Consider the following 20,322-nt stretch of genomic DNA (forward strand, 5'->3'; position numbering starts at 1 on the left):
CAGGCGGGGTAGGTGTTATGAAGTGACAGGATCACAGGTAAAGGACAGTGGCTGGAAGAGGAATGGCAATGCGGTGCTGATGAATCCGGGGCCAGGGGGAAAGCACCTGAATGACTGGTGGGACTGATAGCACACCCCCGGCAGGGGAAATGGTGTTCTTGGCAGGAGGAGAAGTGAGTGCAAGGCTGGGAGTGAGATGGGTACCAAAACCCAAGGGAGAATGGCAGGGCCAGGAGAGGACAGGTGGGGATGATAAAAGACTTGGGGACCTACATCAGTTAGGACCTTGAAGTAAAGGAAAAGGCATTGGTGGGTTTGAACACAGAAAAAATAAAATTTTGCCTAATGGTAAAGACTTGTGTTCCTACTCTCTACAGAAGACTATTCTTGAGCAAGAGTAGAAGCAGGGAGACACGTCCAGATTCATTTGCTGTTATCAAGTTGGGACTATGGGGAAGGATGTCAATGGTTGTGATTTCCTTATATCTTCAGAGGTCAGGATAGTGAAACCTGGTCAGATTCCAGGTGTATTTCCAAAGTAGAGCCCACAGAGCAGGCTGCTCTATTCCATGTATAATTTCATAAAGAAGGAAAAGAGATGGGTCTGTGATAACTCCAGGTTATTTCTTTTTCTTCAGTTTTTTTTAAATTAACTTTTTAAAAATTTAAAGAGATGGGACAAAATGGAGATGAAAATATTAGGGTGGATTGGGAGTAGATGTTGAGTTCTCTTCAGGATATGTTCAGTTTTGAGACACATGTTTGACATAATTAAATATGTCCAATGTAAGGTTTGGTATATAAGACTGGGGGTAGAAGGTGGAGACTCTAATTTGGCAGAACTCAGTGAAGCAATATTATTTTCTATCTTGAGACTCAAGAAGTTCCCCAGGAGGAGGCTCATGTATAGGAGGGAAATAGGTCAGAAGACTAAGTCCTGGGATCTCTGGGCTTAGAAGTAGAACAGGGCAGTGGCCTCAAACTGTGTTTCACAGAGTCCCATGAAAACATTCTGGAATAACTAGGTATCCTTTCGTACATTTTCAAATCAGCACTAAAATTTTTCATCATGAACCCAAATTGCTACAAGGAACATAATTTCAGTGTATTATAAATATTGACATTCTTAAGGTTTAAAATAACATTGTTCTATCACCTTTTAAATATACTTTGACCACATACTTTGATGGTTATCCTTGTTCATCTACAAATACTTGAGCAAGCCCCCTTTAATAGTCAGAAATTTCACATTTTTTATTTTGAACTGATATTTTTGTTCTACTTAAATATATATATATATATATATATATATCCAATATATACTATTATGCTATAAAAGTTTTAAAGTTCACCCACTAAAATATTTCTCAAACCAAAAAGAGTCTATGTATATTTTTAAATATAAGTTTGCTATGTCATAAAACCATTGGGAAAGAAGACTTCTCTAAAAATTCCCATAGGTTCTAAGTGTGGAAATTATTTTCTAGTTAAATTTTTGTTACAATTATTGTTAGCACATAAATAAAAACAGAAATATAAATTTTTATTATAAAGCTAGTAATGAGATATAATTTAATATCAATTTTATTAATATTTTTCATTATATATGTGTATGTAGATAGAAGTTCCAAAATGCTTTGCAACATAAGTAGATGGGAACTGATAGGGTCACTTGATTTAAAACTTCTAGGTTTCATGCCAAAAACATATAATCATCTACAGTCAAAGACTGTTTTTAACTATCAAATGCCAGTCCCCAGATATCACTGACACAGACTTGATAAGACAAAGCTGAGTTTATTGCTCAGCATGGCAAGAGAGAACAAGCCCCTAGCAAAAACTTCAGAAGTGTCTCAGAGACATGGCAGAAAAGTTTTATTAAGAATATGAACTTTAGTTTAAAGCAAGAGTTTCAGTACAGAGCTTGACTAGACTTGGGTAAAGATCATGATAGACCAATTTACATTTATTGGACCAGAATTCAAGGGTTTTGTGGAGCAGGGTAACTTCCATTGATGCTTCTATTGAAGAGTTTGTGAATCCTTCTGGAAGCTTCTGTAATGAAAAATTAAGTTATTGCCTCTGTAATTGTCTCTCTTGGAATAATAAATATATCAATTCTTATCACTTTAACTCTTTAAACATTAGACCTTAAGATGTGTGTATGTTGCAGGGCACAGTAGGAGTCGGAGGTTGAGTAGGTAAATTCGATTCTCAGTGTCCAAGCTGTGTTCGGAGTTACATGGTTGCTGATTCTCTACCCAACAGCTCAGCAGGTTCTCCATCAATTCTGTTAAATATTAGGAAGACTAAGCAAGCTCTGATTTGCAAACTATTAGTCACTCAGTCATTACAGTCTTTCATTTCCTGAGCACCATCTTGAGCATCTCTATGGAATGCTGCTGTCTTTAAGGCAGTGCAGCATAGAGAGCTTCAGGAAGGTGCTGGGCAGGGGTGGGGAGTGGGGTCTTTCTTTTGTAAAGTGAGAGAAAGGTGACTATGAATGGGAGCAAAATAGAACCAGCATGAATTAGTCTCAGGCAAAAATAGAATGAATACAGTGATTCCTTTTAAACTATTTACCACTGGGATTAAAGATGGAGGTGTGAGAGGTGAGACAGAGGCTTCCTCCTAAAACTGCATATAATACAAAAATACAATTAGTACAACTAATCTTGAAATAGCAACAGAAAAAAGGACTGCACCAGACGGCATACCCCTAGAGGAAAAAACAGACCTCATGGAACAGGGTAACATACCAAAGCCATGGCCCGGCGGGACACAAGCTCTCCCCTTACCCCAGCTCACCAGAAGGAGGAAGAGAAACAGAGCAGGGAGGGAGTGGAGGCCTCGGACTGCTGAACACCTACCTCTGGAGATCTGCTCTGGGAGCACAAACCTACATTACATGGTGCTCTGGAGATCAGTGTGGTTGGGAAAGCTAAGACAGGCAAAATTTCTGGAGAGACTGAGATTCCAGCCACCTGTGGAAAGAAGGGATCCACATTTGGCGGGCTGCTCTGGGACAAAAGAAAGGCAGGCAATCGGACAGACTTCCTAACAGCAAGAGGGCTGCTAAAGCAGCAAGGATTGCACAGAGCTTACTGCTCAGAAGAAAGGACAGGGAGACAAAATTGTCTGGGAGGACTCTGCCCAGCAGGTTGGGAACGTTCATGATCTTCAGAGGCTCCATCCCCCTGGCTGGCTACTCAGCTCCAAGGCCCCCCCTCCATGATACACAGCCTGCTGTGTCTTCCTCCTGGCCAGCCCCACCTGGCTCACAAACGAGCAAACCCTACCCTGGAGTTAGAACAGCCAGAGGGAAGCCCCACTATAGCAGCTACAAATGCAAAGGGTAGAGGCCTATTCCTGTGTGGTTGGCCCACTGGTTCTGGCAATGGAGACAGGCATAGCAGCTGGGAAGCAGGAAACAGCTCTTTCCTTCCCCCAGGCACCAATACCACTTCCCTGTGATCCCCAACATTGCTTCAGAGGCTGAGCAGCTCCAGAGAGTAGAGCTTCTGGATACTAGAGGGTGCCATATACAAATATGAAAAGTCAAAGGAACCTGGTTCAAAGCAAAATTATGAATACACCAGAGAAAGAGTCAAATGAAATTGACCTCATGAATCTTCCTGAAAGAGATTTCAAAATAAAAAGCATTAACATGCTCATGGAGGTATGGAAAAATATTCAAGAACTCAGGAATGAATTCTGGTCAGAGATCCAATTATTACAGAACACAGTATCAGAAATGAAACATACAATGGAAGGTTTTAAAAGCAGGTAAGTTATGGTGAAGGAGATGATAAAGGAAACAGAAATTAGAGAAGAGGAAAAAAAGAAGTGGAGGCACAGAGAGAAAAAAGGATCTCTAAGAATGAAACAATATTGAGAGAACTGTGTGACCAATCCAAAGAGAACAATATTCACCTTATAGGGGTACCAGAAGAAGAAGAAGAGAGAAAAAGTGACAGAAAGTTTCTTTGAGGAGGTAATTGTTGAAAACTTCCCCAATCTGGGGAAGAAGATAGTCTCTCCAGCCATGGAGATCCACAGATCTCCCAACACAAGGGACCCAAAGAAGACAACACCAAGACATTTAATAATTAAAATAGCAAAGATCAAGGATAAGGACAGACTATTAAAAGCAGCCAGAGAAAGAAATAAGATCACATACAAAGGAAAGCCCATCAGACTATCATCAGACTTCTCAGCAGAAACCTTATAGGCCAGAAGGGAGTGGCATGATGTATTTAATGCAATGAGGCATAAGGGCCTGGAACCAAGAATACTTTATCTAACAAGATTTTCATTTAAATTTGAAGGAGGGATTAAACAATTTCCAGATAAGCAAAAGCTGAGAGAATTTACAGTGAATTTTGGAGGAACTGCTATAGATGGAAGTGTTTCTAAGATTTAATAGCTGTCAACAGAGGTAATAAAACCACAATAAAAAAAAGTAGAACAGTTCATTGCTAAGCAAATGCAAAATTAAATCAACTACCCCCAAAGTCAATCAAGGGATACACAAAGAGTATAGAATATGATACTTAATATAAAAAGAAAAGAGGAGGAAGAAAAAGGAGGAGAGAGAAAAAACAACCTTTATATTGTGGTTGTAATAGCATACTAACTGAGTTAAGTTAGACTTTTAGATAGTAAGGAAGTTAACCTTGAACCTTTGGTAACCATGAATCTAAAGCCTGCAATGGCAATAAGTACATACCTATTGATAATCACCCTAAATGTAAATGGTTTGAATGCACCAATCAAAAGACACAGAATCACTGAATGGATAAAAAACAAGACCCATCTATGTACTGCCTACAAGACACTCACTTCAAACCCAAAGACATACACAGACTAAAAGTGAAGGGATGGAAAAAGATATTTCATGCAACTAATAGGGAGAAAAAAGCAGGAGTTGCAGTACTTGTATCAGACAAAATACACTTCAAAACACAGAAAATAACAAGAGACAAAGAAGGACATTACATAATGATAAAGGGGTCAATCCGACAAGAAGATATAACCATTATAAATATCTATGCCCCCAACACAGGAGCACCTACATATGTGAAACAAATACAAACAGAATTAAAGGGGAAATAGAATGCAATTCATTCATTTTAGGAGACTTCAACACTCCACTCACTCTGAAGGACAGGTCCACCAGACAGAAAATAAGGAGACAGAGGCACTGAACAGCACATTAGAACAGATGGACCTAACAGGCATCTACAGAACTCTACACCCTAATGCAGCAGAATACACATCCTTCTCAAGTGCACATAGAACACTTTCAAGAATAGATCATATACTAGGCCACAAAAAAAGTCTCAGTAAGTTCAAAAAGGTTGAAACTGTACCAACCAGTTTCTCAGCCCAAAAAGGTATGAAACTAGAAATAAATTATGCAAAGAAAATAAAAAATTCCACAAACACATGGAGGCTTCACAACATGCTCCTAAATAATCAATGGATCAATGACCAAATAAAAACAGAGATCAAGCAATATATGGCAACAAATGACAACAGTAATTCAACACTGCAAAATCTGTGGGACCCAGCAAAGGCCTTGCTAAGAGGGAAATATATTGCAATACAGGCCTACCTCAAGGAAGAAGAACACTCCCACATGAACAGTCTAAACTCACAACTAATTAAACTAGGAAAAGAGGAACAAATGAGGTCCAAAGTCAGTAGAAGGAGGGACATAAAAAAGATTAAAGCAGAAATAAATACAATTGAGAAGAATAAAACATTAGAAAGAATCAGTGAAATCAAGAGCTGGTTCATCATCCATTCAGGATAAAAACTCTCAACAAAATGGGTATAGAGGGCAAGTATCTCAACATAATAAAGGCCATATATGACAAACCCACAGCCAACATCATACTTAACAGAGAGAAGATGAAAGCCTTTCATTTAAGATCGGGAACAAGACAAGGATGCCCACTCTTTCCACTTTTATTCAACTTAGTTCTGGAGGTCCTCGCCACAACAATTAGAAAACAGAAAGAAATGAAAAGCATCCAGAATGGTAAGGAAGAAGTGAAACTGTCCCTGTTTGCAAATGACATGATATTGTACATAAAATACCCTAAAGAATCCACTCCAAAACTACTCGATCTAATATCTGAATTCAGCAAAGTTGCAGGATACAAAATTAACCCACAGAAATTTGTTTCATTCCTATACACTAATGATGAACTAGCAGAGGGAGAAATCAGAAAAACAATTCCATTCACAATTGCATCAAAAAAAATAAAATACCTAGGAATAAACCTAACCAATGAAGAAAAAGACCTATACCCTGAAAACTATAAGACACTCATGAGAGAAATTAAAGAAGATACCAATAAATGGAAACACATCCCATTCTCATGGATAGGAAGAATTAATATTATTAAAATGGCCATCCTGCCTAAAGCAATCTACAGATTCAATGCAATTCCTATTGTAATACCAAAAGCATTCTTCAAAGAACTGAAGCAAATAGTTCTGAAATTCAAATGGAACCACAAAAGACCCTGAATAGCCACAGCAATCCTGAGAAGGAAGAATACAGTGGGGGGATTTTGCTCCCCAACTTCAAGCTCTACTACAAAGCCACCATAATCAAGACAATTTGGTACTGGCACAATAACAGAGCAATAGACCAATGCAACAGACTATAGAGAGCCCAGATATAAACCCAACCAGATATGGTCAATTAATATATGATAAAGGAGCCATGGATATACAATTGTAAAATGACAGTCTCTTCAACAATTGGTGTTGGCAAAACTGGACAGCTACATGCAAAAGATGAAACTGGATTATTGTTTAACCCCATACACAAAAGTAAACTTGAAATGGATCTAAGACCTGTATGTAAGCCATGAAACCATAAAACTCTTAGAAGACAACATAGGCAAAAATCTCCTGAATATAAACATGAGCAACGTCTTACTGAACGCATCTCCTCAAGCAAGGGAAACAAAAGCAAAAATTTACACATGGGACTACACCAAACTAAAAAGCTTCTGTATGGCATTGGACACCACCATCAACAGAACAAAAAGGCATGCTACAGTATGGGAAAATATATTTGTAAATGACATATCTGACAAGGGGTTAACATCCAAATTGTATAAAGAACTCGCATGCCTCAACACCCCAAAAGCAAATAACCTGATTAACAAATGGGCAGAGGATATAAAGAGACAATTCTCCAAAGTACAAATTCAGATCGTCAACAGGCACATGAAAAGAGGCTCCACATCACTAATCATCATGGAAATGCAAGTTAAAACCATGATGAGATATTACGTCACAGCAGTAAGGATGCCCAGCATTGAAAAGATTAAGAACAACAAATGCTGGTGAGGATGCAGAGAAAGGGGAACCCTCCTACACTGCTGGTGGGAATGTAAGCTAGTTTGATCATTGTGGAAAGCAGTAGGGAGGTTCCTCAAAAAATGAAAAATAGAAATACCATTTGACCTGGAAATTCCATTCCTTGGAATTTACCCAAAGAATACAAGTTCTCAGGTTCAAAAAAACATATGCACCCCTATGTTTATCACAGCACTTTTTACAATAACCAAGAAATGGAAGCAACCTAAGTGTCCATCAGTAGATGAATGGATAAAGAAGAGGTGGTACAAATACACAATGGAATACTATTCAGTCATAAGAAAGAAACAAATCCTCCCATTTGCAACCACATAGATGGAGCTAGAGGATATTATCCTCAGTGAAATAAGTCAGGCAGAGAAAGATAAGTACCTCATTTGTAGAGTGTAACAAGCAAAGCTGAAGGAACAAAACAGCAGCAGACTTACAGACTCCAAGAAGGAACTAGTGGTTACCAAATGGGAGGGGTGGGGGAGGGCTGGTGGGGAGGGAGGGATAAGGGGATTGAAGGGTCTTATGTTTAGTACACATGGTGTGAGGGGTCACAGGGAAGACAGTATAGCACACATAAGGCAAATAGTGAATCTGTGGCATCTTACTACACTGATGGACAGTGACTGCATTGGGCTATGGGTGGGGACTTGATAATATGGGTAATAGTAGTAACCACATTTTTTTCATATGAAACCTTCATAAGAGTGTATATCAATAATATCTTAATAAATTTTTTAAATAAATAAATAAATAAAACTATTTACCACTGTAACCTTCAAAAAGTCTGGGTGCCCCAATGTGCATGCATTCATAAATTTGAAAATCACTGCTCTAGAGGAGGAAGCCCAGAAACGGAGAACCAACTGAGAATGGTGTCCAGAGAATAAATCAGAGAGTTCTCAGTCGTTCAGCTTTCTTGAGTAAAAAGAGGATTAAGTATTGACTATAGTATTTAATAATGTATAAACTGAGTTTTGATGTGCTTTAAGAAAGAATAGGATAACAGATATTGGAACTTGTGAATCTGTACAAGATTTCAAGCCCAGCAGAGATATGAGCAATACATTGCAGGTAAACAGCTTATATAAATTCATAATATGTTTGTGGTTTTAAATGCAACCAAAATTATAGCATATATATACACACACAGCACATGAGTATACACACACACACACACACATATACTGTAGGGACAAAGGGCAGGTCGCCCTAAGATGTGCCACTGTGTCATGCAGATTATTCCAGAGTTGAGAACAAACAAGGCCCAGAAGACTCAGAAAGAAACTTTGAACTCCCAAGCCCCAATTGCATAAAAAGAATTTAGACAGAGGACCTGCTCCAGGAAAAGTGCTATCATCATAAAAAACTACATTATAATGTAAACTAGGTGTGAGACTGGGAGAGCTGTGCCTAAGACTTGTTAAAATTCCTCTTTGTGCCCCTGCAGTTTTATTGTGTGACTCGGCAAATATTTAATTATCAAATATTTACTCCTTTCATATTCCTGAGAGTTTGCTTCCCTTTTCCTTTGAAGTCTCAGACCCCTACCCCCTTCTCCTTGACTCAGGATGACACATGCACCTCATTCTCCCTGTCTTTGGGACCCACATCAATGGTCCCCCCGTATATTCTCCTGTTAATCTCTTTCATGTCAATTTGATTCTTAGACCAGCTAGAAGAACCTCAAGGGGGAGAGGAAATTTCTTTCTCCCTGTAACTCGGGGGAAAATATTTTCCCAATCCAGGGCAAATTACCTTTGAAACTGAAGTCTGTTAAAGGGAGAAATAAAGTGGGAGAAACCCATTTATTAATTACAAGCAGTCATCCACTTCTGCTCACCCATGTCTCTTGCGACCCATCTGCAAGAAGGGAACCCATTCAACCTCTCCTGTCCAGATATGCCCCCACTCCCCCTTGTAATCACCTACTGATATGGAGATGGCTACTTCTCTCCACCCCTTGGAAACACCTATTAATACGGAGATGTACTAAGAACAGGTGAGAGATTCTGGAAATATTGCAGTTTTACCCACACTCCCCAATAATTTACATATGTGTATATGTACACACATATAGTCAATACTTATTAAATCACAGATTTTGTATTTGTGGATCCACCTACTTGCTAAAATTTATTTGTAACCCCAGATCAGCACCCATGGCACCTTTTTCTGTCATTCTCAGACTTGCAGAGATGTGTGTGAGAAATTTGAGTCACCTGATCAATTATATTCCCAGTTGAGCTCTGCCTTCTTGTTTCAGCTCTCAAAATGTAAACAGGTGTTCTTTTCAAATTCTACTTATGTTATATTTTTTTGCAGTTTTGTGCTTTTCATTAGTGATTGCACTGTTTAAAATGCCTTCCCAGGGCATTTCAGAAGTGTTGCCATCTAGTGCCCCTAAGTATAAAAAGGCTATGTGCTTATTGTAATGCCATTGGCTCTGAGTTCAATGCTGATGAATCGACAGTATGGTGTTGTTAAAAAAACAAAAGTCAACCCAGTAAGTTTGAAGATCTAATTGGCTTTGTTAAGTGAGTCATGAATCAGTCAACTTCCCTCTAGCCAAGTAAAGAAACGCTCAAGGACTGTACAAAAGGAAAGGTTTTATAGGAAGAAGAGCGGAGCAAGGAAATTATTAACTAAAAGAAAATGAGGGGTTGTTTCAGGCCAGGTCATCTTCTCTTAGGGGGCAGAACAGGGGGTCTTACCATGCAGATCACCTCATCTTCTCTTGGGGATAGAGAAGTCATCCCCAAAATGACCTCTTTGGTGTGACCAGAAAATTCCTGATTGCTTGTTAAAAGGTCATATTCCTGGTAGAGGTGGAAACTGTAATTAAGTCTTGGCAGGGAGGCAGGGAGGGCAAATGACTCCATCCAGCCTTGCTGTTTCTTTTTTAAAAATACAATCAGAAAGATGAAGAGGAAATACAATGAAATGTATGCAGGCTACCCCAGAAAGTGCTGAAGTAACATCAATAGTGTGAAAAGGCTGTGGTAAAGGTGGAAAAGCAGCTGAATTCGTAGACTCTTGAGATGACGGCTGATGAGAGGCAGGGCGCAGCCCCTTACCGCCGCATTACTCTGGTTCAGAGCCGCCCGAGTCTGCTGACTGGGTCACACTTCAGAAGGAGATCTGGCGAGACTGAACTGAAGGCGGGCAGATCCCGCAGGTCAGGAAGCAACTGGAAAATTAAAAAAAAAATACCTCCTGATGTTATATAGGAGGAGGGCTACATGGAAAAGCAGGTCTACAATGCTGTTGAGACAGGCTTGTTTTACAAGGACGTGGGCAAACATGCCAGTATAATGCAACTAAAGTCCAAAGTTATTAACAAGTAACTTCTTGGCTTTAAATCATTCAAAGACCATGTAATTACTTATATGCAAAAAAATATATATTAAATATGACATTTTTAAATGGAAGCACACAGAAAACAAGATGTTGTGACCCAAGGCTCTCTAACCTGGTATGTCTGCTAGAAGAGCACATGTGTGTGTGTACATGCTTGTGTGTGTGCGTGAGCCTATATATAAACATACACACACATTTTGGATGTTCCACTAAATGAGAAAACCTGATGACTGAGAGAAGGAACTATGTAAGCAGCAATGTCTGTGAATGAACGAGATGTCAGAGTCCAGTGCACAAACTGACGTGCTGTCATCAGACTGTGGCAGGCGCCCATCTTTTGTAAAGTGGGGAAAGCAAAATATGTATGTACAGATCCAGTGGAGTTGGAAGATATGTAAATGGGAGCAACTGGAAGTTTCCCAATTCCCCTGCTAATGGAAAGCTTGGTTATTGCCTGAGAGCATAGAGGTTTGAGGAAAGAGAAGCAGGTAAGTTATCCCAGGGAATGCAGAGTAGGATTGTCCCACAGGACTGAGTCCCTGTGAGGTTTATAATCATGAATTTAAAGTGAGTCCAGTCAGCATTTTTCTCAGTTCACCTTCAGTTTTTCAGATGCAGACCAGGAATATGCACAGAACTGCATTTAACTGTGTTGAAATTTTGCTAGAAGGAAGATTGTTAATGCTACAATTTCAATATATTTTTAGAATTTTAGAATTGAAAGAAACTTTGGAAGGTTTTTTATTACCTTTGGGAGAAAAAATATTTCAAAACACAGATTTTGAAGCTGGATGAATTTGTTTCCAAAATCCAGATGCATCTATTAATAGACTTAGCAAGTTACTTTTTCTTTAAAACAGCAAATTAGAAACAGTAACATGTTTCTTTCAGAGTAGTTTAAAGATTAAATAAGATAAGAAAAATACAAAAGAAAGCCTCTATTACAGGACCAGACACATAACTGGTGTTCCAGATGTGTTCATTTTTTCTATCTTCATTGTTCTTTAAAATGATAGGATGTTTAGAAACATTTTCAGAGTCTCAAAAATATTTACAGTTTTTTTCCTGTGCTTCTATTGAATGTTTTTAAATTCTGCAATGGCCTCGGCAAAAGAGAAACTTTAATAAAAAAAGTTCTGTGACTCCTGTTAATCAGACAAAATTGGCCTCTAGAAGGTAAATAATGTTCCTTCGGTGATTTGTCTTTTTGCATTTTGCTCACAGTATTCTTCTTGACCAATATTTGATATAAAGCACAAAAACTTTCTCTCTAGGCAGATTACCATCAATGGAGAAAATGGCCACTGCCAAGTTTCTTAAAAAACAGAGTTAAACTCCTCAAAGATGTTCCATGGCAACAAAGTTAACTTTAAAATAAATGTTCTAGTGCTGGGCTTTGGCATATTTAGCCAATCCACCTTTGCTGATCATCCTTTTCTGTAGAAAAGTGGTTCCCAGGGCAGGCTCAGGCCCCCTGACAGTTTCATGGGTCAAAACTTCAAGCCTGAAGTTTTAAAATTGCTCCGTTATTGCCTCTAATGGTGTTTAAACATATTCTTACCTCAGAAATATTTCAGGAGGTTGAAATGTTTCCTTCCATTGTACACCATGTCACCTGGGCTGGGGTGCAGGGGACAAGCCTAGGCTGGCAGACTAAGGGTGGAAGTTCAGCCACTGGGAGGCTCAGCTATTAGGTGGCACAAGATCAGAGACCTAAAGCAAGGGTGTGATTATTTGAGAATGTGGCTTTCAGTGTTGACTAATTTATTCAGAATTTTGGATTACTACACCCTTGGAAAATATATATAATTTATGAACTCTAATACCTTGAATAGCATGATAATCACTATTTATTTGTCTGTTTTATACCAGCTAAACATATCACCTGATTTATTAATCTTTTTGCTAACCCTCTAGGTTAATTCTCTGAGTGAACAAGTGTCCCTTCCAAAGTGGAAGGTGGTAAGGGGCAGAGGCTGGGATCTTCTCGGCGTCCTGTTCCTCCGCCTGGCTCCAAGTTGCTCTGCAGGAACCGAAACACAAAGGGCGAGTCCTTGAGCAAGTGTCTCCATTCCCTCCCCCTGCTGCCTGCTGTAATTCGAAACTAAATGCTCAATTTTGTGACCCAAGTCTACCTAAACACCAAGAGGAGAGTTGGAAGGGATTAGAAATCCTTTTCTTTCCCTTTTGATTAGCATTTCACATTCTGATTTGTCTTAGAAAAAATGTGTTAGGTAAGTCCATTTCTGTTATACAAAGCTTCACCTACAATGAGGAGTGGGTGTAGATAGAAGATGTGTTTGAGACAACTGTGGTTGAAAACGCTGGGTGCATTTTGGTAGGTAGGACCTGTAGAAAGTAGCAGGTCTCATATGGAAAGTACCCGCCACTCCTTTAACTCTTTCAAAAGTACTAAACAAAAGCACAGTTAAAGTTTGTTTAACAGTTACTCTCTAAAAATAAATCTATTGTTCACCTAAAAATAAAAATCTTTAGTTTCTTTGTAGATATGGAACACTGACCTTCCTTCCCCCTATTGTGTAGGTATTCAATGTCCATATCTTCCAAAACCCCTTTTAGTGTTTCTTAATGAAATTCTTCCTGCTTATAGAAGATTGTCCAGAAACCTTCAGTTTTAAAGGTTCCTTTAGCTCAGGAGATTCTAAACAGTTAAGAATATTGTTGAATTTATAATTTATGGTGTGATTGTCCAATGTGCTTTTATAGTTTGCTTTTTTTGGTGTAAAGTCTCTCATTCAAGTGTGTCTTTAGGTTCAAGCCAGCTGAACCTGCTTTTGCACACACCACCACCCCGAAGCCTTTGGTGCAAGAGGCAATGGTAAAAGTTGGAGCCACTTTCCCTGCCCTTCCTGAAACTTCTTCTTGAGCTGCGTGTTGCACTGCAGATAATGAATTCTATCTGTGAGTCACATCTTCACCTACAGAGAAATAACATTCAAATGCTCTGAGCCAAGAACTACCTTCAGAGAAGCTGTAAAAGTGTGTAGCTAAAAAAAAATCAAGAAACTTCTTTCTGGAGTCCGGAAGCACTCTCCATATTCTGTCACCTTAGCTCATTCTCCACTAAATGGAGCCCTTCAGAAGAGCTAATAGAGAAAGCCATCCAAGTAATTAGCTCATAATCAAAACTCCAAATAAAGGCTCTTGTTATGATTTTCTCCAACGTACCTTTATATATTGTGTGATGGGGTCAGAGATCTTTAAATGAGGAAACTAAATCTATTTAGAAGTTTCATATGCATCATTAGAATCTCAGAACTAGAAGAGCAAACGCTGATAAAAATGTTAAAATTAAGTCACTCTTTTAACATTGGTAAATCAGTGGTGGGCTGTTTGCCCTTGGGAGATCCTCTAGGTTCACTCAGGTGACTCACAACTAGAGTTAAGATGCAAGGAGAGGTGACTACAATGCGCCTATACAAAGACAGTCGGTATTAGAAAGACAACCACTGGCCCAAAACACTGGGAAGGACTTGATTGCAAATAGGCTATAGAAAACTAGTTTTCTAATTTTCCAAACACTTTCCAGGAGGAAATCAGCTTAAAATTGCAAAACATATTTGGATGAAATAAAAGAACAACAACTTGGCCTTGTAGTATAGTGGGCAGCGCACGAGGGCTTTTCACTAGCGTCTGAAACGTGTTCTTACAGCTTGCTTCAGCTATCCATTCAGCAGTGCATTGTGACAGAGAAACAATTACCTCATGTCACAAGGAGAAGCCAAAGCACAGAGAAGTATTTGACTTCCCTGGTGCCAGAAAAGCTTTTACAGAGTCTCAGAACTAGAATCCAAGTATTGAAGATTTTAGTTTAATACTTTTAGTTGTCAGATTTCAATGTTTCCTGACTTTGGGCCTTACACAATTCCTGAATGTATTATTTAAGGGCTCTGTGAACTCTTCCCTGAGATCTCTGAAAACCAACACTGTTGTTTTGCTTTGGATACAATCCTACTTGGAAGGTGAAGAATGGTGTTTTCCTGCTTTTTTAAAAGCTGAATCTTTCTATCTCAATGTAGGTCAACAAAGAGTCTGTAATTCACCAGTATGGGAACATTTCAAATCACCCACAGTGGACTCGAGCTTTGAATTCTGGAATAGCAGTATTACAGTGGCCTAGTTCAGTTTAATTTTTGCAAATGGCTACAAGGCCCATTGTCTAAAATTGGGTTTAGATGGTGCCGGGATCGAAGGGTCTATACAAAACACAAAACAATCTCTCTTTAATCTGACTGCGCAGGTACCAAATACCTTCTAGATCTGTGCTTATTTTGCATGTATTACATTGTATAGGGAAGGAAGCACAGAGTGATCCAGGTAGCTCATGGTAATGACACGCAAAGACTTGCAGAATCTCAGACCAAAGTATCTTAGAGGTCATCTGGACCAATGCTACCTCCAACTGTAGAATATAATCATCTGGGAAACTTTAAAAAAATGTATTTTTGGGGTATCATCCTACACAAACTGAATTTGGTCTGAGGTTGAGTAATCATATGAGTACTGTTTTGTTTTGTTTTTAAGTTCCCCCAGTGATTTAAGAGTCAGGTAAGTTTGATAGACACATACTTATGCGAACTATGCCAAATAGAAAGAACAGAAAAGATGAACATCTAATTTGTAAGGAAAAAAAAGTATCCCACGGGCTGGGAAAGTAGATGCTGGTTCTCCACCAATTTGCTGCTCCTGGAAGAAGAGACCACAGAGATCTGAAACCCTCAGAATGTGGAGCGATAGCCACCATACCTGAATCCTAGCATATGGAAAATTGCCAATTCAGCTTAAAATAAGAGGAGCTATAGTTCTATTAGAAAATATTTTTAGTTTTGTTTTCAATAAAATTACAAATCAGTGCAACATTATGTAAAACAAATGTACTGAAATTGTCAAATAGGACATATAGAAAATGCAATTTTTTGAACAGCATCATACAGTCCTGGCTGCTAAAAAGAAAGCTCCTGTTTCAGTAAGAACAATGTCTAACTTAAAGTACTACATATGACTACATATAGAAATATGTGTAGATGAGTGAATATTCGTACGCACAATGTCTCCTTGCTCTGTCATCCGAGAGGTCCTGGAAGCAGTGACATCCCCTCTTCCATGAGCAGGCCCAGCATCAGTTACAGTGCAGGAAGGTCAGTCCTCAGCACAAACAAAAAGGGTCCAAAACAGAGCAATGGCAGGAATACCTCAAAGAGATAAAGAGCCAAGTGAAAGACATCCCCAAAGGCCAAAGCTAGAACTATCTGGGCAACGAAATAAATACAATGGTGTGGAAATGCAATCCAAAATGCATGTTCACAAGTTAGTTTGTTACAAAAAAATGGTGGACTAAATAAATACATGGAGGAAATGAGACTGACCTCCAATGCAGAAGAATTCCAAACAACTGATGTAGATGTTCTGCTTTTAAGGAGGTGGGGCATGACCCCCACTCCGTGAGTGTGAGCAACATGCAGTGTTAAGCCTGTAGTGTAGGAAACTGACAAACACCACCTCAAGTCAGATGATGAAGGTTAACAGGGACAATGATAAGTCATATTGACAGTATGTACACTTGATGTGATGTGAGGAAATGGCGCAGTAACTCCCTGGTCTTTCTGCTAGAAATATATCACCCCAGGCTAATGAGAAAATACCAGACAAGCCCCAACTGAAGGAGAACCTATAAAACACCAGCCGGGGCTCTTCAAATAGTCAAGGTCATCCAAAACCAGGACAGTCTGAGAAACTGTCACCAATGAGGAACCTGAGGGAGGGGACAACTCATGTAATCAGGTGTCCTGGACAGCATCCTGGAAGAGGGAAAGGACATTATCTCATGACTAAGAGAATCTGGATTCTCTTGTATGAATATTAAAAAGAACATGACAGGTCATCACTCCCTGGTGGTGACAAGCGCACCATTCCAATGTCAGATATTCATAATAGGAGAAACTGAGCATGCCGTATGTGAGTGCTCTTGGACTGTTTTCACAGTAATTCTGTAAATCTATACCTGTTCTAAAATAAGAAGCTTACTTTTTTAAAAAAGGGGTCTCTCTCCCAAAAGAAAGAATGGATTACTAACCTGCCCGGTGTCCCTGCACAAACTTACACATGATTCATATCCATCACAGAGGTCAAAGGTCTTCATGGTCTCTGTGTGGAGTTGTCTTGACATTATTAAAAATTTCAAAACCCAATCATCGAGAAATTTTCTACATTAAATCTAGAGCCAGCCATTACAATATTATCTATTCCATAGTAGTCTCAGATTACCAGAACTAGCTACATATTCTGTGGAGCATAATTGAGATTTTTAAGATAGAAAATCTCCAAACATTGTCCTCCCAGTAGTAATGAAGTAGTAATGAAGTCTGTATTTTTTCAGTCTCCAGCCCTGCCAAGCTGTTTTTCTCTCGGAGAGTCTCATGGATTTTTTTTTTTTCCAACAGTGGCTGCTGTTCAAACTTACATAATAGAATTGTCACACTTTATAAACTGTGTTGAATATTCTGATCCCTTTCATTTGAAGAGGTCCTCTATTTCATGCCCAACTAGCTTTGAGGTCCTTCTGAGATAATCAAGTAGTCATTGGCACCTTGCATGTAACGGCCACTGCTGCATGAAGAGTCCATAAATTCAATTCTCTGTGCAAAAGCCATGGAAAACAGAGCCTTCCAGCTTAAATCAGTGGCAAGCTACTCTATTAGATTTCTGCGGCTGACCCTGATAAAATTCTGGAGGAAATCTTCCGTTATTGATTGCTCACTATCAGGTGACTTAGATGTAAATTTCAACAAGGGCTTTCTCTATAGAGTAACGTTTTAGACTGGTTTTTCAGACTACTTTATATTACATGATGCTATTTTAATGGCTCAGCTGCCTCCATGATTTGTGATCGCAATCTTGGCAGCCTTGGCAGCCATTGTCCTGACTCAGTGGGATAATGCGGTCTTCTCTGAGAATTCAGGCCACGCTATTATTCCTGCTACCCATCAGGCTGTGAGTTGCCACTGCACATCCGAAACTCATTACAAGTGAGAATTCCATCTAACTAGTGTAGATTGCCATGTATTTATAGCTGACCTGAGGCAGTTTCAGACACAGGTGACTCTCTTTAACTTGCTCTAATTGAAATCTTCCCATGTTCTCCTGAAAAGAAGTAATACAGGCTCAGTGTCAGCATTATTGTGAACGTTTATCTATAAATTTCACCCTAAAGTCTGTGCTGTTCTTCCAAAATGCTTCAGTTAAAAATATATTATTAAAATATGTATTTCTACTTTATCAGAGCCATATGCCTTCCTTTATCAGTCAGCAACAAAACAATGGTAGAAGAAAAAAATTGCCCTCGTTGTCATCGTTTCTATAGTACAATGGCAAGAGATGATATGATATCAGCTAGCCTAAGCAAACAGCAAGCAAGCAAAACAGAAAACAAAGATCTCCAAATTTCCTGAGGAGTGAAAGAAAATAAGCATAGCTAATACACACATATGTGTGCATGTGCTCACATGTATGTTCATAGCTAATACAAAAAAATGTATGTAAATTCTTGAACCACAGAGAATTCACATAAAGTGAACACTTGACTTTTTTCCTTTTTATTTTCAATGGACTTAAAACTTGATGAGGATGAATTTTAAATTAAAGGAAGAATAGAAGAACAATTCTAAATTGCAAATACATATATTGACTCTCATCAAACAATGCTGGTGGTACAATTAGCAGCAGAATTCCTAATCAATGTTTTTCAGCATTTTATTCTTTCTTACCCTCAGACTTAGTCCTCATCCCCATCATTGCCACAAATAGTGTGTAAATAAAAAGCAACTCTCCTCTACACTTAATTGGGACTACATTTTCATGGATTACCTATTTCTGTTCCCTTAAATAACAGCATAGCTACACTACACAAAGCATAGTGAGAGTTTCAATGATTCTTAATTTTCCCTACATTCTATTCATTATTTATGTACCAAGGATAACCTTACTAACACTAATAAAAGCTAAAGCATTTAGATTTGTCAATGATCTGAGCAGCAAACAGTTCACAATTCATCTGAATACAGGACAATTATTGTTGTATCTTTAAACATGAAGTTAGCATTAACTTAAAACATGAAATTTTTAGTTAAAAGTATTCCCCAGATCTATTTTTTATTTATTTGGTGTGTATATCTTATGATAAACTAAAACTAGCCAGAGTTTTCATATAATGCAGCAGAATTGAAACGTCAGGTCTAACCCATACCAGCTGTAGGTCCCAGAACACGTTATTATTCCTGCTGAACTCAGTTACTGCAATGTAAAGCAAAAAGAGTTATCCTTGAAATAAAGACATTACTTAAAGATTTAAATCAGAAAATAAATACCAAAAAAAAAAAAAAAACAAGCACCTGGTTTGTAGGAACAGAAAATGCACAATAGGCACTAAATATTTTTGTTTCTCATTACTTTGTTCTAGGAAGAGCTTTGGACTTATTAGACTTTAGTTCTTTCCTCCATTCGACCAAGACTTGCTGATCACATTGCCTGGCCAAGCACTGTGCTAAGCATTGCTTCAGTGGTAGGCAAAAAGAGACAGATTCTACTTTAATGGCTCTTGCATCAAAGTGAAGAGCATTTCTCACTTGTGTGACCTTGAACAAATATCTAAATGTTCTTTTGCTACAATTTCTCCATTTGTCAACAGTAGATAATGACTTTAATATCACAAATGGAATTAAATGAGAAACCACTATGAAAGTAAATTTTAAACTATAAAAGAGTAGGAAATTGATTATTATATGAGTTCAAAAGAAAGAAATATTTACAGATACTCTTATTGAAGTGAGAGGAAGCACTTGGCATCTTCCCAGAAATTTCAGTTAAAATAGTGAAATAACTCACCATATGTACAAAATAAAAATACTTTCTGTGCAATTATATTTATGTGCTGGAAACTTTATTCATGAAGAGACCCAGTGACCTATAAGTGTCAAAAATGTCAGGGTTGCATCTATTCTGTTCTTCTTTATATCTCTGCTGAATATCAGAGAAAAATCTCTTCATGCTTCTGGCACAGTGAGGGGAAAATAGTTGATCTCAACATTACCATCAATAAACTAATAGAACTGGCACCTATAAACTACTTCCTCCAACAACAGAAGATTACACATTTTCTCAAGAACATATGGAATATTCAAGAACAGAGCACTTTCTGGGCCATAAAAGACACCTTCACAAATTTGAAAGAAAAGAAATCATACAGTTTGGGCTCCAGAACCACAGTGGAATTAAGTCGGAAATCAGAACCAGATAGTTGTAAAAGAAAAGAGAAGAAAGATATACAGACTGCAAGGGAAGATACAAAAACTGTCTTCGTTCACAGATGGCATGATCATCTATTCACAAAATCCAAAAATATCAACAACAGTAAACTCCTGGAACAAAGAAATGATTGTAGCAGGGTTGCAGGATACAAAATTTCTGTGGCAAGTCAATGACTGTCTTATAAACCAGTAATTAATAAATGGAATTTGAAATTAAACACATTGCCATTTACTATTACCAATT

At 38.4% G+C, this 20,322-nt stretch overlaps 1 long non-coding RNA gene across 7 annotated transcripts in view; it reads right to left on the reverse strand.

The window, feature by feature from the left end:
• Window positions 1-1,864: 1,864 nt before the first annotated feature.
• The window catches only part of LOC108391276 (uncharacterized), a 39,748-nt gene continuing 21,290 nt past the window's right edge, over window positions 1,865-20,322 (reverse strand). For 2 of the 7 annotated variants that reach the window (XR_012121106.1, XR_012121108.1), the window contains 8 exons: window positions 17,851-17,916; window positions 15,823-16,920; window positions 12,641-12,778; window positions 12,317-12,468; window positions 10,473-10,585; window positions 2,584-2,984; window positions 2,151-2,290; window positions 1,865-2,055 (listed from right to left, as the gene is read on the reverse strand). This is a non-coding gene — a long non-coding RNA (uncharacterized lncRNA). Of the gene's footprint in view, window positions 2,056-2,150; window positions 2,291-2,583; window positions 2,985-10,472; window positions 10,586-12,316; window positions 12,469-12,640; window positions 12,779-15,822; window positions 17,917-20,322 lie in introns of all 7 variants that reach the window. The other 5 variants (XR_012121104.1, XR_012121105.1, XR_012121107.1 and 2 more) reach the window with 4 other exon arrangements.

Source organism: Manis javanica, chromosome 9, assembly GCF_040802235.1.
Source record: "Manis javanica isolate MJ-LG chromosome 9, MJ_LKY, whole genome shotgun sequence".
NCBI classification, from domain to species: domain Eukaryota; kingdom Metazoa; phylum Chordata; class Mammalia; order Pholidota; family Manidae; genus Manis; species Manis javanica.